General features: G+C 37.0%; 1 protein-coding gene and 1 long non-coding RNA gene across 12 annotated transcripts in view; one reads left to right on the top strand and one right to left on the bottom strand.

The window, feature by feature from the left end:
* Nucleotides 1-21,312, top strand: part of LOC146468817 (ras-like protein 1) — a 348,000-nt gene that overhangs the window by 316,236 nt on the left and 10,452 nt on the right. Inside the window, exons 1-2 of one of the 4 annotated variants that reach the window (XR_014867333.1) lie at nucleotides 17,139-17,267; nucleotides 18,863-20,375. The exons of 2 other annotated variants lie outside the window; for them this stretch is intronic. The gene's annotated coding sequence lies outside the window, so the exon portion shown is untranslated. Of the gene's footprint in view, nucleotides 1-17,138; nucleotides 17,268-18,862; nucleotides 20,376-21,312 lie in introns of those variants that run through there. One more of the 4 variants, XM_085123913.1, reaches the window with a different exon arrangement.
* LOC146468818 (uncharacterized) lies at nucleotides 6,941-17,077 on the bottom strand. Of its 8 annotated transcripts, none has more exons than XR_014867389.1 (4): nucleotides 16,946-17,074; nucleotides 12,263-12,354; nucleotides 11,487-11,566; nucleotides 7,137-9,435 (listed from the first exon to the last, which is right to left on the bottom strand). It is a non-coding gene; the product is annotated as an uncharacterized LOC146468818 (long non-coding RNA). The 8 variants fall into 8 exon arrangements; XR_014867390.1 differs by having other exon boundaries at nucleotides 7,137-9,402; XR_014867387.1 differs by having other exon boundaries at nucleotides 7,137-9,373.

Raw genomic sequence — 21,312 nt, 5'->3', positions numbered from 1 at the left:
AATCAACATAACGATTATTGCATTGATCAGTCGATTTATTTCGGTCAAGACCAGCAAAGATCACTAAGCAAGGTCTGCTGCGAAATCAAGATCAAATCACGGTTTTGCTTCAAAGATATCGATGTACGAATTACCTGCTCTTTACGGAAAAATTGTTCCGGTATTAACTTCAAGCGTCCGTCGAAAAGATGTTATGAACTAAGACGAAGCACTAAAATCCAGTCCCAAATATTATTTTTCTCCAATTGTAGGGCATGGTTTTACTGAATTTAGAAAAGGTCAGGCGCAATATATCCTTTGAATTGCGGCTCATTAAGCTTAACTTTGAGATGCATGTAAAACCAGGCGGACATTTTAGTTTAATCTTGATATTTTTTGTAGAGTGATTTCTCTCTGGTAAGACATGTGGATTATTTAAGACGCCATTCTAAAGAAACACTGTATTGAAACACCTTATTGGCTGACCCGGGTTGAGGTCCTGTATCCAGGAGTGCTTCTGGGATATACAACAAAAACAATATAATAATATCCCTGAAAGGCGGATGTTAAATCCTTTCTGGTCCATCCAGGGTGAAGCATCATTGTAAACAGTAGAAATAATTTGTTCAGTTGTAAACAATAAAACTAACACAAATATTACTTTTATTACCACTTCTGGGTTATCTAAGGTGAAGTCCTAACATTGTTCTATGCTCAGGTGCTTCATGTGAGATATATAACATAAATGATTTGATTTTTTAGGCGCACATTATAAACTTAGACGGATGTCAAAATTATTATAACCTTTCTGGTTCAGCCAGGTTGAAGTCCTTTAAGCATCACTGTATGCTTGAGCGCTTTGGGATATATAGAATAAAATATTTTTAGGTGAACATTATAAACCTAGGCGGATGTTATATACATTTCTGGTTCATTCAGGTTGATGTCCTAGCATGACTGTATGCTTGAGCACTCTGGGATATATAACACAGACAATGCAAATTTTTTAGGCGAACATTATAAACCTAGGCGGTTGTTATATATCTTTCTGGTCCATCCAGGTTGATGTCCTAGCATGACTGTATGCTTGAGCACTCTGGGATATATAACACAGACAATGTAAATTTTTTAGGCGAACATTATAAACCTAGGCGGATATTATATATCTTTCTGTTCCAGCCAGGTTGATGTCCTAGCATGACTGTATGCTTGAGCACTCTGGGATATATAACAGACAATGTAAATTTTTTAGGCGAACATTATAAACCTAGGCGGATATTATATATCTTTCTGGTCCATCCAGGTTGATGTCCTAGCATGACTGTATGCTTGAGCACTCTGGGATATATAACACAGACAATGCAAATTTTTTAGGCGAACATTATAAACCTAGGCGGTTGTTATATATCTTTCTGGTCCATCCAGGTTGATGTCCTAGCATGACTGTATGCTTGAGCACTCTGGGATATATAACACAGACAATGTAAATTTTTTTAGGCGAACATTATAAACCTAGGCGGTTGTTATATACCTTTCTGGTCCATCCAGGTTGATGTCCTAGCATGACTGTATGCTTGAGCACTCTGGGATATATAACACAGACAATGCAAATTTTTTAGGCGAACATTATAAACCTAGGAGGTTGTTATATATCTTTCTGGTCCATCCAGGTTGATGTCCTAGCATGACTGTATGCTTGAGCACTCTGGGATATATAACACAGACAATGCAAATTTTTTAGGCGAACATTATAAACCTAGGCGGTTGTTATATATCTTTCTGGTCCATCCAGGTTGATGTCCTAGCATGACTGTATGCTTGAGCACTCTGGGATATATAACACAGACAATGTAAATTTATTAGGCGAACATTATAAACCTAGGCGGATATTATATATCTTTCTGGTCCATCCAGGTTGATGTCCTAGCATGACTGTATGCTTGAGCACTCTGGGATATATAACACAGACAATGTAAATTTTTTAGGCGAACATTATAAACCTAGGCGGATATTATATATCTTTCTGGTCCATCCAGGTTGATGTCCTAGCATGACTGTATGCTTGAGCACTCTGGGATATATAACACAGACAATGCAAATTTTTTAGGCGAACATTATAAACCTAGGCGGTTGTTATATATCTTTCTGGTCCATCCAGGTTGATGTCCTAGCATGACTGTATGCTTGAGCACTCTGGGATATATAACACAGACAATGTAAATTTTTTTAGGCGAACATTATAAACCTAGGCGGTTGTTATATATCTTTCTGGTCCATCCAGGTTGATGTCCTAGCATGACTGTATGCTTGAGCACTCTGGGATATATAACACAGACAATGCAAATTTTTTAGGCGAACATTATAAACCTAGGCGGTTGTTATATATCTTTCTGGTCCATCCAGGTTGATGTCCTAGCATGACTGTATGCTTGAGCACTCTGGGATATATAACACAGACAATGTAAATTTATTAGGCGAACATTATAAACCTAGGCGGATATTATATATCTTTCTGGTCCATCCAGGTTGATGTCCTAGCATGACTGTATGCTTGAGCACTCTGGGATATATAACACAGACAATGTAAATTTATTAGGCGAACATTATAAACCTAGGCGGATATTATATATCTTTCTGGTCCATCCAGGTTGATGTCCTAGCATGACTGTATGCTTGAGCACTCTGGGATATATAACACAGACAATGTAAATTTTTTAGGCGAACATTATAAACCTAGGCGGATATTATATATCTTTCTGGTCCATCCAGGTTGATGTCCTAGCATGACTGTATGCTTGAGCACTCTGGGATATATAACACAGACAATGCAAATTTTTTAGGCGAACATTATAAACCTAGGCGGTTGTTATATATCTTTCTGGTCCATCCAGGTTGATGTCCTAGCATGACTGTATGCTTGAGCACTCTGGGATATATAACACAGACAATGTAAATTTATTAGGCGAACATTATAAACCTAGGCGGATATTATATATCTTTCTGGTCCATCCAGGTTGATGTCCTAGCATGACTGTATGCTTGAGCACTCTGGGATATATAACACAGACAATGTAAATTTATTAGGCGAACATTATAAACCTAGGCGGTTGTTATATATCTTTCTGGTCCATCCAGGTTGATGTCCTAGCATGACTGTATGCTTGAGCACTCTGGGATATATAACACAGACAATGTAAATTTATGAGGCGAACATTATAAACCTAGGCGGATATTATATATCTTTCTGGTCCATCCAGGTTGATGTCCTAGCATGACTGTATGCTTGAGCACTCTGGGATATATAACACAGACAATGTAAATTTTTTAGGCGAACATTATAAACCTAGGCGGTTGTTATATATCTTTCTGGTCCATCCAGGTTGATGTCCTAGCATGACTGTATGCTTGAGCACTCTGGGATATATAACACAGACAATGTAAATTTATGAGGCGAACATTATAAACCTAGGCGGATATTATATATCTTTCTGGTCCATCCAGGTTGATGTCCTAGCATGACTGTATGCTTGAGCACTCTGGGATATATAACACAGACAATGCAAATTTTTTAGGCGAACATTATAAACCTAGGCGGTTGTTATATATCTTTCTGGTCCATCCAGGTTGATGTCCTAGCAGCAATATAATATTTTTAGGCTCCCCCCCCCCCCCCTCTCCCCGACCGACCCTCAAAAATTAAGATTTTTTGAAAATTAACTGGCAAATGCACCACTGCCGGGACAAAATAGTTGTTCAAATGCCCCGGGGTGGTAGCTAAAACATGTAAAAAAATGTTTTATTTTGTTTGTTTCTCGTCTTACTTTCAGTAAAATCTAAGCTAATTCAGGCCAAATCAAGTCCTAGCTGGGTCTTGTTTCCCGTAGTTAGTGCAAAAATAGGTCATTCTACAGCTCTAGCGTCCCATTTTATGTCTTATCTAGACATGTTCATAAAGAAACTTAGTGTATTTGTCAATGAATTTGTCATTAAGGAAGCGACAATGCTGTAGGGTGAAAAAAGGTGAGATGGTCAAATGCCCCGGGGTAATTGGGTGGAAGGCTAATGCCCGACCCACCGGGATGGACTGTGTGGGAAAATGCCCCGCTATTGCCCGGGGGGGGGGGGGGATGGGCACAGCTGGAATTGACTGATGCATAAACAATAAATCCCAACCCACAAGCGATGGGTGTGGGATTATCTGGTCTCTAAACGCGTTAACTGGTGGTCTTATTTTACGTCCCCACCCCCTCCCCCTTCTGTAGCTATTAAATAAACGACGTACTTTTCTTAGACTTCTTACGTATTTCTTTTTCTTGTCCCTGAGTACCACAAATGTCCAGAGATGCACCTCACCCCGAATTTGGGTACTTCACATTAGACAGACCTTCTTGTCAGTTTTCATATTATATCGTATTAAAAACTGAATCATTGTATAGATGCAATTCGAGTGATTTGATTGGCTTAGCGGCCATGGTATATACGAGAAATGGCGACCATTAAATTGTCTGCTTGTTATTCTTGCAGAGTGAAATCAGTAAGATCTAGCAATATTTCTTGATTTTTTTAAATAAAACAATTATTCCATTTGCGCTTGTTGGATATGAGATGATTTTTAAATAATAGCCAACTCGGTGCTACGCGCGTCGTTGGCTATCTATCACCTCATATCCAGCGCGCGCTCTTGGAATAATTGTTAAATGTTTGACAAAATTATTTGCGTTTTAGTAAGAATTTACGGTAGGGGACATCTTGTGATGTCAGACATTTAATGCATCTCATTGGCGTTCATTTGTGGACATCACTTCACAAATGTCAAAGAACACCTCAAGAATTCAGAAAAATGCAAAGATTGTGAAACGGCATGCGTATGGCTCAAAGGGTCTGTTGTGACTTATTTAAGCATAAAAATTCGAATACAAACAGGCGCGAATTCAATGTCTGGGTCCACCACGTACATTAATACGATAAACAAGACGTGAAAGAGGCTCAACATTTTTTACGATTACCACAAAAAACCAAACTTCGGCTAAGGAAAGGGATATTAGAAAACTTAGAGGGTATAACGTCTAGTCAATTTATTTGATAGCCGAAAGCTCATGTTTTTAATCTTTTTAACCAGAGAACGTTTCTTAATCCAATATGTCTTATCCTTGTTACAGCTCTATTTTTACTATTATATTTTAGCTTATTTTGTTTGGTAGCCTTTTCTAGTACTTGTGTGAGCCCAAGGTTAACGCACGCGTGCCGATTTATTGGGCCGAATTTTGTTTGGCCGATTTAGCATGAGTTGATTTACACATAACGATTTATCACATCAAGAAAGTGAATAAGTGGACGAAATCGACCCGATTGATAAAACTTGATCGCAATGGAACTGCTTGTATAAACCTTGCTAAATATGAAATCTGTCAAAGAGCAGCAGAATTTATAAATCGAGCAGATCTTAAGCCCGCGCTATATCAGTAAAAAAAAAAAAAAAAGCTCAGGCCGACAATTTGCAGTGTGCATACGAATAAGCCAACTAATCGGATCGATTTACATTCCTTTGCTGAAACATTTTCCGTATCTCCAAGGATCTCCAAGTTAGTCAGGGTTCCCAGTGTTAACGACATATTTGCCTCCTTCTATTCCTGTGTGGCGGGCAATTAAAGTCACGATTCCGTTTTTCATTACGTATTAATCTGAATTTCTGCGAAAAGATTCCACTACTGAACTGTTGCGTGCCCCGAAACAGACTGTAGTAAAACATGTCATGCGGGATCCGTTTGAAGACACGTCATATCTCGAAAGAAATTTAATTAAAAGCTTGCAAAAAAGAACTTTTAGGCGCAAGGATTATAACACTTTCGCGTTAAAATTAACGCCGCAAGCGAGACAGAAGAAATGCCAGAATGGATTCTATTACATTGGAATGCTCCAAGTTATTTGACGTCCCGTGGAGAAACCAGGCAAATTGCCTGGTATCTCCAAGGGGTGCCGAAGTTTTATTTTCGTTGCTAAGAACCTCTGGCTCGTTATCATCCTTCCTCCCCCCCCCCCCCCCCCCCCCTTCCCAGAACCGAGAAATGCAGAATAAATTTCGAGTGCCCTAGTGAAATGTAGTGAAAGATAAGGTAAGGGAACAAACGCCGCCTATCATGTGACTACAAGAACCAATGAGAGCGCGCGTTTTGGTGAGTGACGTCATGGTTTTGAGAGAAACCGAAGTGTTAGTCACATTAGATGGGACAGATCTCGCCACCCTGCCCTCTCAATGTTAGTTCACAATATTGGCAAGAAAAATTCCGAAAAACAACATCGAGAAGGGGAGGGGAGCAGGAGAGGGACATTTTCGGCTTGCTTGTGAAGTGTGACAACAAAACTTGACAAGGACTGTAGATCGAGACGACAGAGCCAAGTGTTCACGTCCTGTGTGCCCTGAGCTTAGTGAGTCAAAGCCACATTTTCCCCATTTTTGTTCGTCCATTGCTTTGTGTACACTTTATTTGAGTGTTTTTTAATATTTATTTTTGAACCAGCGTGTTTGAACGAGCTCAAAACTGAACCAGCGGACATGTTCTTATCGGCTGCTGTTGCTAATTTCGGCCAGTGTGCCATTGTCGAGTAGAGCAGTTTGTTTTCCTTTTTTGTGACCACTGAATTGTGCAAAATTTAATTGAGTGTTTAAAATGTCTATTTTTTGTTTAATCTGAAAACGACAAATTGGAGTCTTGAAAATTCATGCGTGAAGAACACGGCTGCTATTTTGATTGATATTTGTTCTTTTACGCATAGGACAAAAGCCTTGCTTTCTGGCCTAAGACCTATAAATCTATGCGCAGACAACGCATTCTGATTGATCAGTCTTTCTGAAGACAATAAGAACAATTCAGGACAAAAATATCCCTTCTAAGAGAGGTGAGGAGCGAAAATGAAACTGCGCAATATTGCGTCAATAGGTTGATTTAGGTTTAAGGAATAAACTAATGATTACGTAGTGACTGAGTGAGTGCCATTCGACTGCCTCCGAAAGACTATGGAATGACTACGTTGGCCATGAGCGAAAACATTACTCCTTTGCAGCTAAATGAGCCACACCCAAACATGGCCGCTATCAGGGGCGGGTGTTTTTTTAAACCGCACAATCATTTGGAGGGCGATAGGGCAATTAGTAAGAAAATACGGCAAATACACAACGGTCGTTTATTACTTTGAAATTGCTGAAACACATCTGACGCTTTACTCGGATCCCTTGCAAGTTCCACATGTTGAGATATGTCTAGCCTGCGTGGTAGACGCATGAAAAATATAAGGCGTGCGAGGGAGGGAGACGCGCCTGTCTCCCTCCCTCACGCCCTATGTATTTTTCATGCACCTGCCACACAGGCTAAGATTTGTAAAGAAATGCCCGATATTGATATACATGAACTGTATTGATGTGTATGATAGACATCACGAGGTGTTCCCTATCCTAAACTCTTACTAAAACACAAATAATTCCGTCAAATATGAAGTAATATTAAAATGACAAAGAGGTCTGTCTTAGGCTCGGTTCAGACGCCAAACTTTTCATGAGCCGAACCTAATACCTCGAATTAAGTACATGAAAAGTTCGGCGTCTGAATCTGTTATGAATGACTGTTTCAATTTGGAACGGCTCAGCCGGGAATTTCGGCTTTGGAACGGCTTTGATTAGGACTCCAAACTTTTCATGAGCCGAACCTAATGCATAAATTATTCTAACGTATTTCAAATAAATAAATTCATTAATTAATTTAAAAAAAGACGCTAACATTTCGATTAGTTTTGCTTCAAGTAAATTGAGTTGGGCTGATTAAGTTCGGCGTCTGAATCAAAAGGGGGGATTTTTGTGATTTGGGCCGAACTTTATTTAAATTAAGTTCGGCTCATGAAAAGTTCGGCTTCTCAACTGGGCCTTATACAAAGTACCCAAATTCAGGAATAGGTGCATTTCAGGAAGTAAGGGTACATATTACAAACAAAAAGTGCTACATTTCTTTCTTGTTGCTTAATACAGAGAAGCCACTTTTAAGATTATTTTTCCATCAAAAAACGTTGGGAGTTCAAAGCTGGGTACACTCTATCACACTGCCTCTAAACAGAGGACATTTTTACCTTCTGATAGTCCCAGAATTTGATTTGATATATGGCAAACCATTTAACTAAAGCTCATTCACTCTTTGATTGTCCAGTAAGTAAAACAAGAAACACAACAGATGAAGCTGTTTTCGCAGCAATCTTAGAGCTTGAAAAAGGCCAGTAAAAGAGTGTATGTCCGAAATTTTATTTGCTAGGTCAAATCTTCATGTTGTTTTCATGTGAAAATCGCAAAAAAATAAAAAATCCCTATTAATTTTCTTCCCTGAACTTGAGACGTAAAACGTGAAATTTCACTTCCAGTGTGATACAATATACCACGCAGGATTGCAGACTGTTGTTAGTATAGCTGTGACGTCAATACAGGATCGCTACTTTCGCAGTTTCTCTATTCCCCAGTTGTTTCGTTGTTAGGATTCAATACCCCGGGTCACTATTACGTCCACACAGTTTTTTCCCCCGCACGCCAAAAACAACTAAGGAACCGAGAAACCGCAAGACTTGGTAACTTTTAACGACGACGGCAAAGGTAACAAGAACGCCACAAAACAAAAGGTTTAAAGAGCAAAAACAATCACTCTGCACGTGCTATATGTTTTTGTACACTTTTTTGCCGTCATCAGCAAAACAACAACGTGAAATGACCAAATTCAAGGTTTTGTGGAGAACGCGAGCACACGATGGTAATTTTTCCTTCTTCCTCCTTACGTGAACGCCGTTCCTATCAATTTTAGTTCCAGGATACTTTGCCTACATTGTACAAGTTAAATGAATTGGAAAAATCGCGAAGAGATATATTTTCAAGTGACGTTTTTGCTGCCGTTGCCGTCGTCGTTAAGTTCGCTATTGGTGATCCTGTACTGACGTCACAGCCCTAGTACGGCTAGTATCCCGTCATGCGCGGCAGCGTATCCCAACCGTAGCCCAACAGGGCAATTGTTAGAGTTACGAACGAGCTTTAGTACAATGGTTTGCAGCAGGGATTCAATAGTAAATGTGTGACTACAGAGGCCTGGGTTAATCAGATTTAAACAAGAAAATAAAAACATTTTAGATATATCCACTTAAGGCAGAGAATTTAAAACCAGTGCATACTTAATGATTGCCTCTCTTATCGATCGTTCAGTATTGTTGGCCAACTTTTGGAACTCTATAGATAAAAATGACAGGAAATGCCCCGCTTGTGTTTCCATGTTCCATTATTTGTGACTACTGAAGAGCAGCCCGCCCAGCTTAGCAGAGAGCTACCTTGATTTCAAACTTCGAGGTCGTCCACAGCACAACTGTTAACTCTAACCTTTGAACAGCAGGAAAATGTCAAATAATCTGGAAAATATCCATCAAGACAACAACTGTATTCTAAGATGAAAGTCGAAAATACACCCTTACATTAGCTTCACAACACTACACAGAACGCTTTGGAAATAGAGGACTGCAGTAACGATGTCACAAAAACAAAATTTTCAAAATTATGGATTTGTTGAGAAATTTTGAAAGAGCATGATAAAAGATGCCTACTTGCAAAAAATCAGCATCTTATTGCAATTTGGGAGTGAGATATTAGCTCTGTTATGCTCCGACCACCCCATACAAATCCTTGCAATTTTGTCTCTGTTCTCAACGGTTAAAACACTGAGACAAATTAGAAGGATTTGAAATGAGTAACTGGAGCATAAAAGTCCCAATATCCTACCCACAAATTGTAATAAGATGCTGATTTAAGGCAAGAAGGCATTTTTGCTCTTTGCGAAAGCTTTAATAAATCCCTTAATTTTAAAAACACGAGACAGTGTTTCATCACATATCAAACACCGAGAAGAGAGTTGAAAATACGACGCGTAGCGAAGTATTTTTGACAGACTTCGAGGTTTTTGATATTGTGATAAAACACTGTGACGAGTGTTTGACATAAAATTTCAAACAAACTGATTTTGAAGGGGAAATTAAGGATGAAAAAACGAGGAGTTTTTCATCAGATATCCAAACACGTCACGGTGCATGATGACTTTTGTCTTTGGCTTTTGAATTATTAATGAATTTGAGAAATTTAGTTTTTGAATTCATTTATAATTCATGAAGAGGAAACAAAAAAAAAATCAGTACCATGAAGGGGGTTTGGAAATGTGATCTTAATTATCATAAAATTTGGTTAAAAATTTTGCTTTGAATTTCTCCAAGAATTATTAGCTCTCTAAACACTAACAGTGATCAGCATCAAATTTATCCTTGTAATATTAATGCTTATTGAACCCTTGAGGTCATATGAATTTAGGATATAATTACCCAAGGTGAATTTTCTTGATGTTTTAATTAATTCTCCCCAGTACTTTAATGAGAAAAGTATGATGACAAGATAGGAGAATTTTTTCTTTGATATTATGGGTTAAAGCCGCACTAAACCCAATCAGTGGAATGCTTACCAAAGGAAGGGCGGAGAGGGAAAACGGCTTGAAAATAAAGCAAGCAAAATGACCTTTCTTACAGGCCAGCAAGGAAGCAAAGCGAACCATGAGGTGCCTCCAGCAGTGAGCTCAAAGGTCTAAATTATATTAAGCTACATTACAAGTTGTCTCTTGTTTTAAGGTTACCCTTTACCTTTAGTGGTATCTCGCGTCCAAGCGATGTAGCGCGTCCGGTTTAAACTGTAGATACCTGAACCCTTATATAAAATCAAAGCTTATAGAGCTGGCTATCAAACTATACCAAGAGTTTTGAAATAAAGTGAGTTGTCGAATTTTTCACGACCTCTAAATGTGAGCGTCTGAATCATCTTTTGAAAGCTACAAGTCAAAGCGAATATTATATTTTGCTAACTTAATTTGCTCCACAGTTTTCGGACCCAAAGCGCTAAAAAAACGTGTCTGCATTTTGCCATATTCAATCGCAGTGAAAAGTTACAGAACATTTTCGTAATAGGCTCAAAAAAATGCGGAGTGATTGTACAAAATCGCTTTTGGAGAAAAAACATTTCCAAAGAACAAATTCGAAGACACGGTTTTGTTGTTTATATGTTAAACTAGCTACTGTCCAAATTTGAAGACCAACGAACAAATTCCTATTGAGTTTTACCTCTTTAAAGTGTCTACTCCAAGTAAAAAAAATTGAATTTAGAAAAACAGTGCTAAAAATTCGGCAATTCATTTTCTTTCAAACTTCTTGGTATAGTTTGATAGCCAGCTGTACAAGCTTTAATTTGATATATGGGTTTAGGTATCTACAGTTTGAACCTTGAACCTTGAGTTTAACTGGATGCGTTACATCGCCGCTAAATCGCTTGGACGCGAGAAACCTCTGAAGGTATAAGGTAACCTTAACGCCAATTCATGCCTTGTTTGGAAAGCTTCACCTTCTGTATAAAATTACATGTAATTGACCTTTGGGCAACCCAAGAATAAAACCTAAGAACTAACCTGTTGTGAGTCTTTGAAGTATCGGTCTAAAGAAACAAAAGGGATCTTGCACTTCAATATGACAACTGACACTTCAAGACCTGTAAGAGAAACACACCATTTACACATTTAAACTGGTTTGATAAAATTAATTTTAGAGCAAAAATATAATAAAATAAACCACATTATATGCACCAAACAGTGTCAGGTTAACTGTTGGCATTCAGTTCAGTTCAGTTTATTGTTTTGCCATAAATTGTACAAATACAACAATTATATTTGAAATAAATGTGATGTTATATTTCAAGCCTGGTGAATGAATGAGAATGATGTATTATTCCAGAAAGTGCGTACTCCTAGGATTTGAATGTCGAACGTGTGGTTTACATGTATGTCTGTCCCATGAACCTAGTTTAATGGCCTTAGCTCCCATGAGTCTCCTGTAGCTCAGTGGTAGAGCATCCGAACTAGTAATCAGAAGGTCTTAAGTGCGACTCCTAAGAGGAGCACTCGGATTTTTTTCCGAGTATGCCTGTGTCACTTTCTGGAATAATACATCATTCTCAACAATTATATTATTATTATTATTATTATTATTATTATTATTATTATTATTATTATTATTATTACTATTATTATTATTATTATTATTATTATTATTATTATTTAAATACTTTATGGCAAGGAAGCCTAAGGGAAGCCACCAGGCTTATAAGGTTAAGTAATTAAAGAACAAAGCTTACATGAGACCAAAATCAATGGCGGAGCTACAGTAAATCTTAAAATATATTACATACATTACATTCCTGAACTTCCAGTATGTTCTTCTCTAGTAGCTGCTGTCTTTGCCACTTCCAGTCATGTGTATATACTATTGATGTCTTGTTCCCTTAAAAATTGAAATTAAAGACATATAACTTTATATAGTAACATTATTCAGTACATGTAGGTGTCTCCACTCAGTAAAAGAATTTCTTCCATGATCAGCAAAATTTTTCCCTTTTCCAAAAAAACAAAATTTCTAAATTCCAATTCAGTCGTAGAGTGCCCCTATACTATAAAGCGCTGATGATGATCTCGTCATGGAATTATGTGCTATACAGTCAAATAATGTATTTTCAAATTTATTTTTAACCAGGCCAGTCATCTAGTGAGAAGAAATTTCCAATCAGATCAAAGTGAAATCACTTGCTGCATTCTCCTTAATACAAGCTATTTAACAATAAACATGGATCCAGGAATAAATGTGAATATATTTTCTGATAATGCGAGTGTCAAACGCCCATGTCAATGTTTTAGGGAGTCCAGGATCAACTCCTGAAAATGCCATTTCCTGGGTTTTCAAGTTACTAAGAAGCATTTTCCCTAATTAAACCAAGGAATTTTCTCTTATTCAACAAATATTTATTGTGAAATATCTGACCATTTTCCATCCTGGATCTATGCAAAACTGTAACCAATTCTAACTTAACATCACCTCCTATCATACCATACACTAAAACTAATCTCAGAAGACTGACGACTGGTTCTAGCAGCTATTACCCAACCAACCAGGCTCGTGAACAGGTTAAACAGGAAAATTCATTCCTGATCTGCCTTACCCCCCAAAATGTCATCTGATACAGTATGGCTCCTTCAGAAGCATTTATGGCTAAAAATAACATTAAATTTAACCACAAAAATTTTGTGGCAAAAATTTGTAGCTTACGGTTAATTTATAAATTAAAGCCATTTTAATTTCATCAACTTGATCAGGAAAAAGCTCATTTGCACTTCCTTTCAACACACCATTTACATACAGTATGCAACATCAAAACTAGTTTCGTCAGAAGACCTCGCCAGTTGGCGATTGTAAATAAGCATGCACCGATTAAAACCTGTTCTCAACGTCCTTCACTTTGCCAGTATAATCTGATTCTCCGTTTTCCTTTTTCATCTCTTTTCTATTGTAATATTAATGATAATAAAAAGTTACATATAATTTACTTTAATTTTGATGTATAGCCTTATCTAAATCTGCGTTATTATGTAAAGTCAAGTTTTCCGTTTTTCCAGAATGTTTGTAATTTGCTGTAATTTTTTTTTTGTCTTGTCCCGCCTCGACTAGCTTTGTGGCTAATTGCGGGACAAGCCCTTTATATAATCTAAATCTGTAAATAAATTGTTGTTGTTGTTGTTAGTTAGTTACCATGTTTACGTTTTGAAATGCCATGGCGGTTTACAACGAACCTGCATTTTAAAACAAACCTGGGGACCAACTGACGAGGTCTTCCGACAAAACTACTTTTGTAGTTGCATAATGTAAATTGTGTGTTAAAAGTAAATGCAAATGAGGTTTTTCCTGATCAAGATGATGTTGAGTAATACTTTCTTTGCTTCGATACACAAAATTTCCCAGAGATTTTAGTTTTCAAGTCATTCAAGAAATACAAAGTCCACCTTCCACAAGTTATCAAATGATAATTGCATATACACATGTAGAACTTATATAGAATTGTCGTCTTCGGGTTGAACTACACACTTGCATTCCTTATGCACTGACCATATCCAAGGACTGCACTCTAGAAACTGGATTACAATCCAGGCCCCAAGTGTTCAAAGAGCAGATGACTTTATCCCGTGGATAAGTTGCTATCCAGCGGAAAAAATGTATTCCAACTAAAGCTTTTTGGTACGTTTTTCACACAATCTCATACTTAAATAAGACAGACACTTCTACTTTATACACAAATTATAGGGCTATACGAAAATTATCTGCCGCATAGCGACTAATCCAGTGGATAAAATTATCTGCTCTTTGAACAACTGGGGCCAGAAATATAAAAACATAGGATTAACTGAGTAAAAACTTCGCACCTGGAATAAACACTCTGGATCTGGAGCAACAACATTGGATAATAATAAACATTGCAACAAAAATATAACTTTCAGTCTAGAGATCAACCTTAAATACTACATATAAATTATTAATTTAAAGGAAGTCATATTTTCTTCAGGCAAACATTACTTTTTTCCCATGGATGTCCAAAAATAGATTTCAACATATCCATGGCAAGTGCAGATCAGGGTTTCCTCAGAAAAAAGCCCTCACAACCATGCATATATTCAGAGAAATCTCAAGCTTGTTGTTAAAAATATAAACTAATGAAATACAGTCGGACCTCTATTAAGCGGCCACCCTGGGGACTTTGAAACTGGCCGCTTAATAGAGGTTGGCTGTCAAATAGAGGTATCGAATACAGCACTTAACTGACAACTGAATAACTTGGGACTTTGGAAAGTGGCCGCTTAATGGAGGGTGGCCGCTTAATAGAGGTCCGACTGTACTATATAATTACTGTGTACAGTGTATGTGTTTTGTGGACATAAAAAAAGATTGTTTTTAGGTTTTATTTTTATCCCTGAGCAAATTATTGCTTTAATTTACTCTTTCACTGATTTCCCCCTAATTTTACCTATTAAGTATTACATGTAGGCAATATTCTGTCATTTCACAGGATAAATTGATCATTTGTTGTGTACATTTAGTCCTCAAAATTACATTGTTTTCTTTCAAATGAGGCATGTGCAATCTCCGCATGACAAATCACTAGCATTGTTGTTAAAATGGTGCCAAAATAAAACTTCAGTATATTTTCCAAGGGTTTGGAGCACAGAACTGCCATTTGAAGAGGGAGCGGGGGGGGGGGGGGGGGGGGGGAGGGGGCTTAGCAAAGGTCAATGGGACCAGCATTTTGTAAATCTCCCTTCATTGTGCACATGTTTTCTTGTTCAGTAGAAATACACTTTATTACATTAAGACAGTGAGATTGAATAGGGAATCCAGATGCTATAAATTTTATTTTTCGTCTCCTCTCAGTATTATGACCCCACATTAGCTAAGTTGGATTATGTGAATTATTATTATTATCGATATTATCATTATCATTATCATTATCATTATCATTATCATTATCATTGGTATTAATTGACTAATTAAAACAATAATTGAAATTATTTTTATTGTGCTGCATGTGCAGCACTTATTAATTTCTTAAGGGATAGCCAGGGCATTGCATAAATTTAAGGGCTTTCTTTGACTGATGTCCACGAAAAGTGGTATGATTGGAACATTAAGAGTGCCTGACTATAACTTTTGAGAATCGCTGGCCAAGCTTAATCTAATTATAGCCATCTTCTCTGTCTGTAAACTGTTATTAACTGTCAGCAGTCCAGGGCAGCATTATTAAAAATTAAACTTTTGTCACTTCTGCGTAATGATTTACTAACAATCATATGTGATTATGTTGGATGGTCACTTACCGGAAACAGAAAACAAAAGAATATGTGTAATTTCTGGCCTAAAAAGTGGTCGCAGTCCCTCAAGAAATTTGAGTGGTGGTCGCTTACAAGAGAGCTCTTGAAACAGCATTTAACTGAGAAACAAAACGGTTGTTTACAAAGTGGTTGCTTACGGGAGGTGGTCACTTACAAGAAGTGGTCCCTATGAGAGAGTTGACTGTACATGCATATACACTGTTATTATAAACAAATTGTGCGATAAAATGCATTTCAGGCCACCAGTTCATCACCACAATTCCATGTACATACACATGTATACTGTGAGGGATTACCAAGACTGTAACTTCAGTACATGTACATTTTGTGCAGTTATGTGATTTCAAAAAATTGTAAACACGGTGAATTCGCAGTAATCACGTTCGGCAAACACGAGGTTTTACCGCGTGCAAATGCTCCAACTTAGTTTTAAGCGGTACTGTACCTTAAATTGGCAACATCCTTAAGTATTCACTGATCATGAATAGCAGTGGAGAAGATAACAACATTGTTATTTATATTTTTCTGCAGATAGCATACTGGTTATGGCCAGTTCCAGCAAAAATATGAATAAAATAGGCCATCAAAAAATAGAGAAATTTAAAATACTGGTTTGGAGGTAGACTCCAGTCCATTGCAAAATAATTATGTATAAAATAGTCTATTTAACTCTGTTTAATCTCCTATGCATGGTTAAATAACGTATTATATTTTATTACTATTTTATTCAGCTGAGTTTAAGCTTGATTTACAATGTACATTTCATATTATTTGTTCTCGCTATAACAAAATATGATTTTGAGGCAGCTGTTTTGTACCCAAACCTATCAGAACTTTACTGTACACTGGAATTTACAATTCACAGTTTCTTTGTTGTGAGTTTTAATCTGAACCATACTGTATATTTAACCATGGCATAACAAATGGTTTGGAAGAAAGAGCAAGGATGTATACTTGTTGTCTATACAACAAGATTGAGCTGTATTTGTATGTTATTTAAATTGAACAGATAAAGACATAAAACCAAGATGAGTAACCGATATTAGTATTTGCAACTGGCTTCCTTTCATAATTCAAGAAAAGCGTTAAAACTAAAAAAACAAAGCTTACAATTATTGGTCGTACACTAAACTGCACTTGTGAAAACACTATTAGTTTCAAACCTTCTTTGATGAATCTTGACTCCATTTAATGCCAAAAAGAACAGCACTGCTTTGAATCATAATTCCAACGACCTCCATGCGCAATGCTAGCTTTTAAAATGAGTAATTAAGAAAGCGACTAGAGTCACTGAGTCTTGGATTTCATTCAGACTGGGAAGACTGGACATGAACAAAGCTATTTTGGTCAGCAGATATTACACTGCAGGCTCGGGAAAAGACCATTCGAGCGTTCAGGAGATATTTCCTCTGGATGTTTACCTCGGTTAAGCTAAAAAAATGATGGATTAAAGCAGCAAATGTGGATGACTACTTTTATAAAGAGGTAAGATTGATGAAAGACTGCGTGAAAATGTGTGATTTTATAGATCTTCTGGGCGAGTCAGGGCTGCAAATAACTAACGGGCAGGCGCCGGTCACGTTGTCCGGTCAAACATGTTTTTGCTCGGACACTACCCGTTTTTTGCCGGTCAAATTTTACTGAACAGTCTTAACTCTTGCGATAGTGAACCCAGATTGCACAGTAATCCTTTTATAACTAAAAAACAACTGAATCCAAGTCGGTTTGGCAATAATAATTACAAGTTAATATTTTTATTACTCTCCGTTATTGCAGTAGCAGCCTCTCATTCAATACGTGGAACTGGCAAAATCACTTATAATTAATATTACACTTTGGCAATCGCCACATAATTTCTACAGCTAAACTTTAAGTAAAATGTGCAGAATACATGAAAGCTGAAGGGTTCAATCGATCTCTTAATAAATTTGAAAAAAGAAGTTGCTAACTGAAATGTAAACATAAACAAGAAACACTCAACTTTAATTCGTATTACATGTATCTTAGGGTTTCGAAATTCGGCAGCACTGTATGTAATTGTATTAAATGCATAGCGTCTTTTTCCCAGTACAATTGTTGCGCTCGCTGGCTTTCTTCCGTTTAGAATCCCTTAAAGATAACCTTATTCCTCCACGTTTTTTGAGTTGCATCGAGTGATGAAATCACTAGAAAGCTTAGTAACCAAGCATGTTTTGCAGGGTGTGCCGGAACTGACATATGGGTTGTTCGCTTTTCGCACTTTTCAACAAATGCTACGTGAAGTATTCTCGGTGCAGCGAGATTTATATTCTTCGTGAGGGTGCTTTCCAATCATTCAATCAATCAAACAATCAATCGCTTTATGTAAGAGTCAATCATGGTATCTAGCCAAAGGTAAAACCCTCTACTAATTGGGAACACTTTTAAAAAGTAAATAAAATAACGGAAGACACAATGATTTTCGGTCGCGACAGGACTTGATGACATCGTGGAAATTTGCGACTACCGGGAATTTCTCGACCACTCATTTTGTCTAGTTTTATATTCTTTTTTGCTTTCTTTCGGAAACATGAATGTTGTCCCTCATGATTATCAAATTGTTAAAAATTAAAATTTCTCTGAATGAGTCGATAAAGGACCGGACAAGATGTCCGGCAATCCAAGGATTTGTCCGGTCAATACCCAATTTTGACCGGACATTGTCCGTTGACCGGCCGTTATTTGCAGCCCTGCGAGTGCAATTGCCCCTCTTGAATTTTATAGAGCAAATTCGAGATTTTTGAAGTGGACATTCCCTATTTATTTTTAACATAAAACCTTTGCAATTGTTTAACGGGGTAATAAATATTATTATCTGTAGCCGGTTTAATATAATGCCTTGGTATAAGCTGAAGACTTACGTGATCTTGATTTGAATGAATTTGCATGGAGATCATTATCAACTTCATGCATATATTTGCTATTGGGTGTATATTTTTGTAACTGCCACCTCAGATGTCAGCTAAAGGCTGAATACCCTCATTTTACTTAGAAACTAACAAGATCACTGTGATCACTCAGAAGAACTCACTTAAAGCGCTCAATTTTCTGTTTTACTACAGTTTTTCAACTCAATATTGTTGTCAAGGCTGATACTCAAGACTGTACTGAAGTCACCAAATCCTGCTCAACAAGCTAAGTCACTTATGACCATTGGACTCTATTTTAACTGATTCATTTTGTTATGAATCGTGACTTCTACTACTACTACTCAGGAACAAATTACCAAATAACTCAACTTCCCTTTTCAACAATGTAAACATCCTGCTGCGGAAGATGTTTAAAGTTTTTGTTGTATTATTTTTATGGTGATTGTATTGTATTTTTATCTTATTTTATGTTATCATAATCCTATTGTAATTTCTCTTATAATCTCACATATTATAATAATTTTTCTTAGATGATTAATGCCGAAAAGCCCCTTTGGGGAGTGTTAATAAAATTTGTATGCTTAATTGTAAAGTGGATGAAATTTTCACACTTGGTCTCTGGAATAGCACCCAATTAAAATACTGTACATCCACAGTTATAATATTATAAGGGCCTGGATAGGTGAATTGGGGGCTACAGTAAATACTCTTACAAGATCAGAGCCTGTGGAGGGGGTGGGACTGGGGGGACTTCAGCCCCACTCCCCTTACTTTTTGGAGAGTGAAAGAAATATTTTAGTTTTCTACATGAATCAGTTACAGAAACAACTAACATACAAATTGTTAAGTATTTTATGAGAGACATGATAAGTGAATTTATCAACACACACCCCTTCTTATTAATCCGGCAACCAGTGAAACATGATTGACCTTTTCGTAATAAATTAGTGTCAATAAATTAAGACTGTAAAATAATCATTTTTCTTTGCTGGATTAGTGAAAGAGTGATGGCCAGATAGGACAGAGGCACAAATAATTTTAAATAGCCTAAAGGAAATTCGCCATAATTCTAGCAAAGTCTAGCATGAATTTTGTGGGGCTTAAAAAAATAAAACTTGTTCTCTTTTCAAACCTTTTAATGCACTATTTCAATTCATTTTTTTTTTCAATATCAAACGTTTGATACTAGCTTATTTTATGCAGTATTTATCCTGTAGTATATTCAATAATTTTTATGTATATTAATTTCAGTTTATAACAGTTACAAAATTACAGGTGTATATATATTTAGCTACAATAATTTTCATCACTGAAAAATGTCATTCTCAGTAATAGCAAATAACTGTGAATGTAAACCCTGATCACAGAAAAGTAATAAATCGGTGCGTCCCTTCAGTCACTAAATGTGGTCAAAGCCTTTAGTATAATTTTAGGCTTTATAATAATTATTAAAGCTGTTTCCATAGCATTTTATTGCAAAGCATGATCAGTGAAATGTTTTCATCAATGAATTCTATGGATTTTGTCTTTCCATCAAATTCATTATGAATGCAGTTGTGTTCCATGGAACTCCATGGAACTTTTGCCCACAGAATTCCATGGAAAATTTTCCATCAATTTCCATGCAGCAACTCCATGGAGCTATTTCCATGGAATTCCATGGAAAATTTTCCATTAAATTCCATGCAGCAACTCCATGGAGCTATTTCCATGGAATTTCATGGAAAATTTTGCATTAAATTCCATGCAGCAACTCCATGGAGCTATTTCCATGGAATTCCATGGAAAATTTTCCATTAAATTCCATGCAGCAACTCCATGGAGCTATTTCCATGGAATTCCATGGAAAATTTTCCATTAAATTCCATGCAGCAACTCCATGGAGCTATTTCCATGGAATTCCATGTCCTAAAACTTACTCCATGGAATTCCATAGAATTCCATGGGTTTCCATGGAAAATTTTCATGGAGTTCCATGGAATTTCATGGGGTTATTTCACCGTTTTTAAGGTGGTTGTATTAACATGGGTTCTGCTGTACATGTACATGTTAGCCTGCGAGCAAGCTCTCTTGGGGTGGGGGGCGGGAGGGAGAAAGAGGAGAGAGCTTGCCACGATGTCTCAGGAGTTTTCATTTCTGCGTTGAATTTTTCAACGCAAAATGCTGATTGGTGGATATTGAATTTGGTGCTTACGTCATTGCTCTTCGCGTGCGTCGTGTTGACAACACAAAAATGGTGGCGGAGTTTCTATTTGTGAAGGTTGCGAGAATTTCTCTAAATAACTTACTAGGTTTTCTCTGGAACTAAAACCCGAGCAAAGTCAAGCTGCTAATGCTATAATTCAAAGTAGCGATGTTCTTGCAGTTTTACCTACGAGATTTGGGACAAGTTTGAGGCCAAATTTAAGCTTTTGTTTGGTGTTTGGCTCAGCCGAAAAAAATATGAACATCTTTCAGCTTTAATACGCCACAAATTAAAGCTTTCTGAATATATTGACTCAATTCTGAGTGCTTCGGTACGGCGTTAGCAGCGAACTGCCAGTTTTTTAGGGCAACGTTCTTTAGGAGCGAAACGATTTCCTTTTGATCTGGCACTCTCTCGTCTGCGGCTTTGCTATTCGTTCACAACATCACAAATTTCA

The sequence above is a fragment of the Pavona decussata genome, unplaced genomic scaffold, assembly GCF_977016875.1.
Source record: "Pavona decussata unplaced genomic scaffold, jaPavDecu1.1 SCAFFOLD_128, whole genome shotgun sequence".
NCBI classification, from domain to species: domain Eukaryota; kingdom Metazoa; phylum Cnidaria; class Anthozoa; order Scleractinia; family Agariciidae; genus Pavona; species Pavona decussata.
This window is presented reverse-complemented; position numbering and strand designations above follow the sequence as displayed.